Source organism: Marmota flaviventris, chromosome 18 (assembly GCF_047511675.1).
Source record: "Marmota flaviventris isolate mMarFla1 chromosome 18, mMarFla1.hap1, whole genome shotgun sequence".
Taxonomy (NCBI): domain Eukaryota; kingdom Metazoa; phylum Chordata; class Mammalia; order Rodentia; family Sciuridae; genus Marmota; species Marmota flaviventris.
Genome location: NC_092515.1, coordinates 28,226,294 through 28,237,553, shown reverse-complemented (window position 1 = coordinate 28,237,553; position 11,260 = coordinate 28,226,294). Strand labels below are relative to the sequence as shown.

The window sequence follows — 11,260 nt, the reverse complement described above, 5'->3', positions numbered from 1 at the left end:
GCCATCCTGTTTAGGGGAAAATCTACCTTCTCCTCTGCTTTAGGCCTTTGTTAATTATTTTAATAATCATTATTACTCAATCAATACATGTGAAATTTAGAAAATAAGTAAAAATAATACTTTTCCATCTGGGCGCAGTGTTGTAATTACAGTGCCTATAATCCCAGAGGCTTGGGAGGCTGAGGCAGGAGGATCACGAGTTCAAAGCCAGCCTCAGCAACTTAGTGAGGCGCTAAGCAACTCGGTAAGACCTTGTCGCTAAGTAAAATACAAAATAGGGCTGGAGATGTGGCTCAGTGTTCGAGTGCCCCGACTGAGTTCAATCCCTGGTATCCAAAATAATAATAATAATAATAATACTTTTCCAGCCATTCGGAGATTGGGTTGGATATAATCTTCCAGAATTTTCCATGGGTAAACAGGTGTGAGGTCACAACACACATACAGATATTTTTCTCTCAACATTTATTTTGAAAATTTTCAAACCTACCATAAATGGCAAAAATTATATAATGAGCATCTATAAATAAATCAATAAATCACCTGGATTTATGAATTGGTACATTTGTTTTGTCTGTCTGCCTGTCTCTGTTCCCAAGAGGTACATAGATTTCTGTATTTTCATGTCTAGATATAGGCTCAATATATCTATATGAAGATATAAAGATCCCTATATAAACAGATCTATATAGACAGATACAGCAATAGCCATGTAGAGAAATACATTAACCAGGACGTCACCTATACACACGATTACCACATTCAAGAAATGTAACACTGGTACAACGTTATTAACATTAATATAGCCCATATTCAAAGTTCCCCAATTGCCCAATACTGGCCTTTTCAGTTGGCTTCCAACGTTGGGTTCTCTGGAAGTTCACACAGAAGTGAAGTTTGGGGTGCAAAATGTTGATCAGTACATATGCATGTGAAAGGAAGGAGGAATGGACAGAGGAAGGAGCTGAACTGCCACACCAGCCTGACAAAGCCTCAGTTTGCCCCATGGGGAGCAAGAATTGCCCAGCAGATTGTACTACACAGAGCCAGACCGCACTTGATAGCCCCTCCTGGGTCAGTTACCTGGAGCAGGCTGCTCTCTGCCTAAAGCAGATCCTGAAGAGCCAACAGCTGGAGGCCACCCTCCAGCCACATTCTCCCCACTGGGCAGCAGCAGGTCTTGAGGGGAGACATGGGTGGGACACTTCCATACTTCCTGGATCCAATCAGGGGTCACTTGTTGCATTACATTGTCATGTCTCTCCAGTCTTCTTTAAATGATAGCATTTCTGGCTTCATCTGTTTTGGCTGTTATAACAAAATAGCATAAACTCGATGTCTTATAAACAACAAAAATTTGGTTCACCAACAGATTTGGTGTCTGGTGAGAGTCTGCTGTCCTTCCTAGATGGCTCTTTCCATCGTAGCCTTATGTGGCAGAAGGGGTGAGGAATCCCACTGGGACCTCTTACAAGGCCACAAATCCCATTTATAAGGACTCCACTCTCATGACCTAATCACCTTCCAAACTCCACACTTCCAAATATGCTCACAGTGGGGTATGTTTCAGCATATAAGATTGGGGGCAGGGGAGATAAACATTCCCTCTATAGCAACTCCTTCTGCCTTTTTTTATCCTTATAATACTAATATTTTTGAATGGGCCAATCAATTGTTTGGGAGAATGTCCTTCAACTTAGGTTTGTCTGATTATTTTCCAACCTACTCCATTCAGTTAAGTTTCCCTTCCATGTAAAATACCTAAATGACAATCAGATTTTCCTGATTACAGCCACTTTGTGGAGGCCAGTGTCTGATCTAGTACCACAGATTGCAACTGGTAGATACATTCCTTAAATGTCTTTTAATCTAGTATGTTATTCCTCTTATGTGATAAATTTGGTGGAGAGACTGGGCACCATCTCTGTACCCCATCTTCTGTTTGCTTTGACTGTTGTCATCCAAGACTGGGCCCTCTACTCAATGAATTCAAGTTGAACACTTTGTCTAGAATACAAAGAGGCAGTAGTGCATTCTCTGTGAAACGCATTCTGACCCAGGTACACTGTAAACCTTGAGACAGGAGTCTATTACTGGGTTTCAAATGTTCCCTGCTCCCTGTTTCACAGCTCACTAGTTTAATAAAAGGCAATGTGCCTACTCATAGCCCTGTGTCCCCCAACAGGAGAGCATCACAGGTTTGTGGGACACTCAGGTGGAATGAGAGGTAGAGGACAATAAGGAAAGCCACAGAAACCTGTGTTCTCATCCTGACTCTGTCCTTGCCTCTCTGGGTATCCTTTAAATAAGCCCTTGATCTCTCTTCTTGAACCTAAAACACAAATAGAACTTTTTTTGTCCTGCCGAGTTTGGGAGCAGTGAACAGGATCCCATAGAGTGTAGATGTAGAAGTACATGACAAACTGGAACACACAAGGTGTGAGGGATGCTTCATACCAGGAGTGCAGGGTGGGGTTAGCTCATCCCCATCCTGTGATGGTGGTGATGGTGGGAACTGGGTTGGTCATGGAGGATTACCAGCCTACAACAGCCAGACCAGAGGGCATATAAGCCACACCTACATCCCCATCCCTGATGTTTGTGATTTTCACTCTGCCAAGAGATGGGCATTCCATTCAGTCCTCCCAGCAATGCTGGAATGTAGTAAGCCAAGTCTCAGAAAAGGACATACAAGTGTGTTTCAGGGACACCTGCCCAAGTAGACCTCCCTTCAGCAGCAGACGTGAGATCAAAAGGCAGGATTCCCCAGGACTGAGCTCCAGGAATCTGAGCTGGAAACTGTCATCAGCAGAGTAGCCTGGGTTTGAGGTCACACCAGGCCACTTTGGATTGAATGGGAATCCTCAGGATCAGAAGAAGCAACTGACCCATGCCAAGTATCCCACACAGACCGGAAGCAACCACTGCTCACCTGCTCTGCCTCAGGGAAGGAGGCCCAGAAAGAAACACAGCCAGAGTCCCTCCAGGCAAGTGACAGCTTATATCTAGACTGGGAACAAAATGACACAGAGAAAGGAGCAGCATCAAGCCTTGGAACCCAGGAAAAAGTTCATTCCTCACTCTGCCCAGAGTTTCAGGGATTGGTGAGGATTGAAGGGAAGTTACTGGTATCACCAACCAGGCCTTCCGGTGGTGAAATAGCATGAACAGGCTTCTAGAGGATACAAACTGGTGGCCCCCGTGGCCTGGTCAAACCTGTTTCTCTCAGCCATTTTAATAGTGTGGCTGCTTTCGTGTGGGCCTTCTCTAGTATGCTGAAGGTCAGTTTCACTATCTGCCACAGCTCCAGGAGGAAGTATTATTGCAGAGGTGGGCAACCTAAAAATGACATGGTTGTTGTGACCAGCTCCCATTTTAACTTCTGCCTTTCAGGTCAGCAGGAGTCATGGCCCCACTGGGAGAACTGAAACTCTGATCCCCAGTCAGGAGCTGCCTGCTCAGCATCTGTGCCTCTCAGCTGTACTGCTAATGTTTCAATCCCAGATTGACACATTCTTGAGGTTCTAGGCAAATTCCTTTGAGAAAGAGGGCATATTACCTCACTAGTAGCCAATGCTAGTTGATTAATCAAATATCAGAAAAGAGAAAGGAGTATGAGGGTATGGCTCAGTGGTAGAGCACTTGCCTGGTTTGAGCAGGAGGTCCTCGGTTTGATGCCCGGCACAGGAAGAGGGAGGGAGAGAGAGAGAGAGAGAGAAGGAAATTGGCCTCTATTCAAGCCTGCTCTGAGCCAGGCACAGTGGTACACACTTGTAATCCCAGAGACTTGGGAGGCTGAGGCAGGAGGATCTCAAGTTCAAGGCCAGCCTGGACAATTCGCAGGACCCTCAGCAACTTAGCGAGATCCTGTCTCAAGATTCACAATACTGGTGGTGTAGTTATTGGTAAATGTCCCAGTTCAATCCCCAGTACCAAAAGAAAAAAGAGAATCTACTCTGAGCTGAGTTACTGGATATATGATCCTGTTTAAATGCCCCAACATCTTTGTAGGGTAGATGGCACCCCATTGTACTGAATGAAAAACCGAGATTATTTAGTTTCCCTTGAGTTGCCCAGACAGTAAAACAATAGCTAGTTTTTCAACTCAGACCTGAATGTGAAGCTGTGTCCTCTACCCACACTGGCTCACCTGGTACAGGACTAGACACAGCCTCTGCCCTTACCCAGTTCCAGTCTGAAAAAGAGTTAGCATATGCACATGTGCACACTCCTGCCTCTTTTCTCTCCCCAAACTCAAATTGCTTTTCAAAGAGTTGCAGCTACTATTAGCAGGATGTGAGATGCTTTTAGGTGAAATGTTAAAATGAACTATTTTTTTCAGTGTGTGTGTGTGTGTGTGTGTGTGTGTGTGTCATAAAAATAGAGTTAGTTCAGTCTCCACACTTACAATTCCAGCAGCTCAAGAGGTTGAGGCAGGAAGATTGCAAGTTCAAAGCCAGCCTCAGGAACTTAGTGAAGCCCTAAGCAATTTAGTGAGACCCTGTCTCTAAATAAAATATTGAAGAAAAAAAAAAAAAGGCTGGGGCACAGTTGTTAAGTGCTCCTGGGTTCAATCTCCAGTACCAAAAAAATGAGCTAGTTCATAAAATATATGGTTTCATAGATATAAGAGATGATTATTTTAGTCTTTGTCCCCAGCTCCTGGCATAGAGCTCCTAAAACTTCATAATTTCCTGAGCAATAGGATATATCTTTTGTTATAATATTTGATCTTTGACCCTCAGATTTCCTGACACAGAACTTCTAATCCCTTGGAATTTCCTGAGTAATAGGACTGTCTTTTGTTCCAACAAGGAACAAAACTCTCGATGTCTTGATGGATTCCTGAACGGCAGCTGGTCAGAAGAACTACACCATGGTTAGAAGCTTAGAACCTTTGGCCCTATACCCAATCCCCTGGGAAGAGGGACAGGAGATTGAGTCAATACTGACCACGGTTACATGATGAAGCTTCCATAAAAATTCCTAGTGGATTTGGAGAGTTTCACACTTGGTGAACACATGTATATACCAGAAAGGTGGCACACCTCAGCTCCATGGGACCAGAAGCCCCAGCATTCAAGATCCTTCCAGATCTCACCCTATGTACCTCTTCATGTGGTTATTCAGCTATATCCTTTATACCAGTTAAGCCAGTGTGCATAAGCAAGTAAGAATTCTGTGAGCTATTCCAACAAATTATGGAACCTGAGGACTGGGTTATGGGAGCCTCCAGTTTATAGTCAGAAGGGTGGGTAGGAGAAAGAAGTTGTAAGAAACCTGACGACCCTTCCCTTGTAATCAGCATCTAAAACGGGGACCAATCTTGTGGGCATGAGCCCTTAACTTTGGTGTCTGCACTAAATCCAGATAGTGTCAGAACTAAATTGAGTCATAGGACATCCAGCTGTAGGACACCCAGGCAAAGAATTGAAGAATTGCTTGATATAAGAAAAAACAAAAACAAAAAACCCACATATCTGGAGCCCAGAAGTTTTGCCAGAGTAGCAGAAAAATGAAGTTTTTCATCTACACAGACATTCTGTCAATGAGGCTGCAGGAAGTGGCCATGTGAGTAAAGGCCAGGAGACAGGAAATGACTCTGTAAAGGAGCTGGGCCACCCTGGTCCTTCTGGGCACGAGCCCACTCCATGTCTCTGGGCACCTACTGCCACCCTTCATGCCCCTTCCGGTACTGCTGAAAACAAGACCTCCCACTGGCCTTTCTCAAGCCCAAGGCACTTCTGCCTCACTTTTGGCCAAAACTGGTGACCTCACCATGTTTCAGGTCAAGGTCCAGCAAGGAGGGTCCAGCAAGAAGGCCAGGGTCCCTCAGGTACCTAGTCAGACACAGCACAGAAGCCAAGGGTGAGTGAGGGCATTGTAGGAGCCAGTCCTTCTTTTACTCTGTTCAGTAAAATGCAGGCTTTAAGAAGTCACCAAGCGCCGGGCCCAGTGGCACACGCCTGTAATCCCAGAGGCTCAGGAGGCTGAGGCAGGAGGATCGAGAGTTCAAAGCCAGCCTCAGCAAAAGTGAGGCACTAAGCAATTCAGTGAGACCCTGTCTCTAAATAAAATACAAAATTGGGCTGGAGGGGCTGGGGTTGTGGCTCAGAGGAACAACGCTTACCTAGCATGCATGAGGCACTGGGTTTGAACCTTAGCACCACATAAAAATAAAATGAAGGTACTGTGTCCACCTACAACTAAAAATTAAATGTTAAAAAAATGGGCTGGGGATGTGGCTCAGTGTTTGAGTGCCCCTGGGTTCAATTCCCAGTACCTCCCAACAGAAAAAGAAGTCACCAAAGTGGGTGCAATGGCTCACACCTGTAATTCCAGAGGCTTGGGAGGCTGAAGTAGAAGGATTGCAAGTTTGAAGCCAGCTTGGACAACTTAGCAAGACTGAATCAAAATAAAAATTTTTAAAGGGATGGGGATGTAACTCAGTACTAGAATGCATGCCTAGCATGTGTGGGGCCCTGAGTTCAATCTCTAGCACCACAGTTGGGGGGAAAGTCACTAAGAACCCTTTACGCTCAGTCCTGGGAAACCCATTCAGCACACACACACACACAAGCCCCCACTATCATTACCTTCTCTTAAGCCACAATACAATACAATTAGGGCAACATTCCGAGAATTAAACACTCATTAGAAAGGAAAATAGCTATAAGTGATTGAGAGCAATTTTCTTGACAAGAACTCATTAGGAGGCAAAGATTTCAGTTAATTAAATAGAAGAAAGTGGAGCCTTCTCTGGACTGGAGCATCACTGCTCAAGCCAGACCCAGTGCCCCATAGTGAGATGCCCAAAGCCCTTTGTAGGCACTTCCTTCCTGGGAGGAAGAGCTGTGCTCCCAAGGAGCCTGGCAGGAGCGGGAAGTAAGTATGAAAGAGAGAGACAGCAAGACAGAGAGGCGCCTCTTAAAGAGTCAGTTCAGAGGAGAGGCTAAGTATTACCAAGAAGAGCTGATGGGGGTGGGGATGGCTCAGCAGTAGAGCACATGCGTACCTTTTGCTTGGCCCTGGGTTCATTCTCCAGCATCTGCTCCCCCACCAACAAAGAACACCAACCCTGTTCTAAGCCCTAAACCACAACACTGCAGGGTAGATTTTGGTATTTCCCATCCCCATTTGACAAAGGAATGGAGACTCAGAAGGGATAGTCTTTGCCCTAGGTCTCACCTGGTCGGGGAGAGATTCTTGTTAACATATTGGAAGGTTCATGTTCACTTCTGCTGGAGCTGCACCATTAGGAAGCCCATTCCTTTATCTTAACGCATCCTAAACAACCTACTAAAATGTTAACATTAACCCCATTTTCATCCCTTATGACCTCCATGCTGAGTGTTAGGTGGATTAAGGATATGAAAGCAAGAAGAACCCATAGTATTCAGAGACACCACAAAATCCTGGGACCTCACATTACCCAGGGAGAATAGCTGAGAATGAGTAATACCAGGAAGGACACCCAAAGGGAAAGGGAGCCAAAGGACCCTGAAACCTGGGATAGCACAGCTGCGGCTCTCAATGACATCACCCAGAGTTGCAGGAGCCCTTCCCCACCAGCTCCAGTCATGGCTCCCTTTGGACATCTGTATCCTTGCAAGAAAATAATATGGAAGAGACCTCTACAAGTATAGTGTACAAAAAGTATAGAGATCGGCTCGCTCTCAAAGCTTAGGAAAGGGGAAACCAGCAGCAGGGTGGACCATACCTTCCAAAGCAGGGTCCAGAGTAAATGGGGCCCCGTCTCCATTAATTAGAAGAAGAAATGCTTGAGCTAAAAGTTCTGGGGTAAGGCACGGTCACATTGGAGGTTAGGGGACTGCCTTTAATCCCCACTTCTCAATGTACAAATCACTGGAATCCCTAATTGACTCTTTGTCATCTGTGCCCACCATGGACCCATTTTAAACCAGGCCTGCCACCTCACTGGCCAGCAGGGAGGAGGTGCTGGTCAGGCACACAAATCTCTGGTCTGCCTGGCAGTTATCATTCTCACTGGTGATGGATCAGTGGATGAATCATGCTGCCTCGGTCTCGGAGGATTTGGAGATGTGAGTCAGCTTCCCCAAGTCCTGTGTGCTATGAGATGCTGACCAGGTGGATCTCCTGAAGGTTGGAACAGGACTGCGGTGACTCAGTCCACCTAGGGCAGAGCCCTTATGAATCAGCCTCCTCCCTCAGGGTTTGCGTGCGCTTTCCACTTAGAAACTTCTACCCAAAGTAGGTGCTTCGTGTTGGATAGAGGATGAGTGGACAGATGGATAGACAGATGAACAGAAGTAAGACTGCAGAGTCTAATCTCCTGACTTCTAGAGCTGAAACTCACCCACCACACTGGACCATCTTTTTGGCTATATCTTCATCTTTTGTTTCCCTGTTAAGGGGGGCTCATGGCCAATACCCCCAGGCCTGCTCACCAAGTTCTTGCTGACCATCTGAACTGGACTCCCAGATGAAAGCCATCTTCCACAGTCAAGCTGTTCTGGTGACACGAGGAGATGGGAATGTTTTAGGAGTTTTTTGTTTGTCTTAATGAACCGTGTAAAGAAATCTCCACCAGGCTCTGGGCATTGGCCAATCACTTGTCACTAAGGATGAGCACACAGCCTATAAGCAATTCCTACTCACAGTGGTTCTCAGTGTGTCTTGATGAGATACCTTGTTCAGGGCATCCCAGGACCAAGTGGCAGAAGATCAAACTGTGTTCACTTTTGTGCTGTATCCAGGGGCCTTCCCATATGATGTCCCAGACCCTTCCTTCTGACCCCTCATTGGTCCTGAGACTGCTCTAGTAATAGAAGGAACTGGGGCTTTGGAATTCAGAGGCCAGGATTCATGTCCAGACCAGGCTTACCAGGTACAGTTAGTTGCCTTCTGTCCCCAAATATCTAGCAAAAGGGGTTCAGCCTCCAGCTGTGCATGTGCAGGACTGGGTCCATGAAGGTACCATATGGGTTATCAGAGGCCCGGTCAAGGTCCTGCCATTACTCATCCACATGTGCTTGGGAAAGTCATGGTCTCTTCTCCAAGACTTGGTTTTCTTACCTGTAGAAAGGAAGTAATGTGATGTTTGTTCTATTTACCTTGCAGGTGTATGTTGGGGTCAACAATTGTAGGACCCAGCAGTACTTTGTGGACACAGGATAGTAGTACCCCATTGACTCACTTGGGGACAATACATTTGACCTCCTAGCATGCCAGGGCCACCATCCTGCTCTCTTCTGGGACCTGGTGATGCTTTGGAATTCCTTCCCAGCTGTATTTCTTCTTCCCTTGTCCTTTTATTTCTCCTTTAAGACCTCTTTCCTGAATGCTGTTAAATTTTCCTTATTGATTTTTAAGTTATTGTAAAGGTAATCAATTATTCTGGTTTAAAAAAAAATCAAAGAGATCTTTGAGGCAGAAAATGAGAGAGAGAGGTTCACTTTCCTGAAGCAGCCACATCCTTTGGATGGTAGCATAGTCTTCAGCCCTGCATTCTGGAGTCTGGCTCTTTGTTCTTTCCAAGAAACCTGTGATGACAAGACATCTGGAGGTCCACCCCATTCTATTCATGAATATTAACTTGCACGCACACCCTTTAGGGAGCAATGTAAACTTGACTGAAATGTTTGTAGGTCAGGAGGAAGATCCCACCACACACCCCTCAGCAAATAACACCCACCATTGGGCAGCATGATCTCTTCCCCACCCACATCCCACCTCCAAAGGATTGGTTCTAGGGTGGCGGAGGCTCCTGGAGCCTGCGCCTTTGAGAAGGAAGGCGCTGACTAGGGAGGGTTGTCAGCTTTTCCTGAAATGTCAATAAATCATAAGTTTCTGCCTGAATTACTTAAAAAACTAGGACACTCAGAAATACATTACCTCCTGCCCAGCACCATTCCCTTCCCATGGCAGCTGCCAAACATGAAGCGCAGGACTTGGGCATCCTCCATACAACAGCAAGCCCTTGGCCGTGGGGGTGGGCACGTGGCAGGATGTGGAGTTGGAATGAGTGTTCCTGGGTCTTTTGAGGAGGTAAACCAGTGGTTGGTGAGGGGAAGGCTGACTTCTGGTCCCAGCCACATCCTAATGTACAAAGTGACCTCGGGCAAATCACTTCCTGTCTTTACCTGTCCCCCATCTTTGCTAACCTGTATTTACTGAATCCACTGAGCTTGGCACTTCACTTGTAATGTCCTGGTGATCATGCTGTAAGGCAGCTCCCTCCATCTTCTCTGTTATGGTCTTAGAATCCTGGGGTGTGCAGAGGTTAAGAGCACACCAAAGGTCACAGCTGAGGCCTGGGCCTGGGCAGTCTAGCTCCAGCCCCTGCATACTCACCACCATGTCAGGGGCACCGATTGCACTCTCCAGAGGCTGGACTGGGGATCTCTGGCACAGTGAGAGCCTTGGGAGATGGAAAGGAGGTGGAGGTCCTGAAAGTGAATCCTGACCACTCAGGAGGGGGGCCAGAGAGTAGGAAGAAGGCAGGGGCCTCTCATGCTAACTCATAAGATGAGCTAGTGACAGCTGCAGGGGCGTTCAGAGTCCAGTCACAGGTGAGGGCCCAGGACAAAGACCAGGGAGCCCAAGGACACCTTCACCTTCCTGACTCTTCCAACCTCAGGTAGCCTCCTCTCCTTCAAAACCACAAAGCCCCAAATGTCATTTCTACCAGCCCTGCCCAGAGAAAAAGGGTGACATGAGTGAGCCTTGTGTCACACTAGTGCAGTGACTTGGGGGTTTAGCTGAGGACTTGGCCTCAGCACCATCTGCTCCTCACTGGGACCCTTTGCAGGGCGTAGGACCAACAGTCACCATAGCCAGGGGGACACCAAGAACTAGAATACTGATACAGCTGTCCCTGTGCCCTCAGACATGCCTGAGTGACCAGGAGACCCATGGCAGAGAGGGAAAAAGACTCCAGTCCCTGCTACGCCACACACTTCCTAGGGGAGCCCATCCAAAGTCCAAGCTTAGGGCTCACAGTTCCAAGTAACAGAAACCCAAATCCAACTGACTCAAAAAGGGGGGAGGGGGAATGTTAAAGGATTCTGGAACTTTTCATCACCCATGTGCTCAGGAGAAGATAAAATGAAGACTGAAATACCACAGGATGCTACTCACCCCTCTGCCCTGTCTCAGCATCTGTCTTTCATGTTGCAGCCTGACTTCCTCCACATGGGAAAAACAGGGCGGCCATGGTACCAGCCATCATCAGAGCAATACTGCTTCCCTTGCCTTAGATCCAGCCTGATGAAACCAA

At 46.7% G+C, this 11,260-nt stretch overlaps 1 long non-coding RNA gene across 2 annotated transcripts; it reads right to left on the bottom strand.

Annotated features, from left to right (window-relative positions):
- Positions 1 to 450: 450 nt before the first annotated feature.
- Positions 451 to 11,230, bottom strand: LOC139702720 (uncharacterized). Of its 2 annotated transcripts, none has more exons than XR_011705298.1 (2): positions 11,122 to 11,230; positions 451 to 1,308 (listed from the first exon to the last, which is right to left on the bottom strand). It is a non-coding gene; the product is annotated as an uncharacterized lncRNA (long non-coding RNA). The 2 variants fall into 2 exon arrangements; XR_011705297.1 differs by lacking the exon at positions 11,122 to 11,230 and adding an exon at positions 2,933 to 3,071.
- Positions 11,231 to 11,260: the final 30 nt, after the last annotated feature.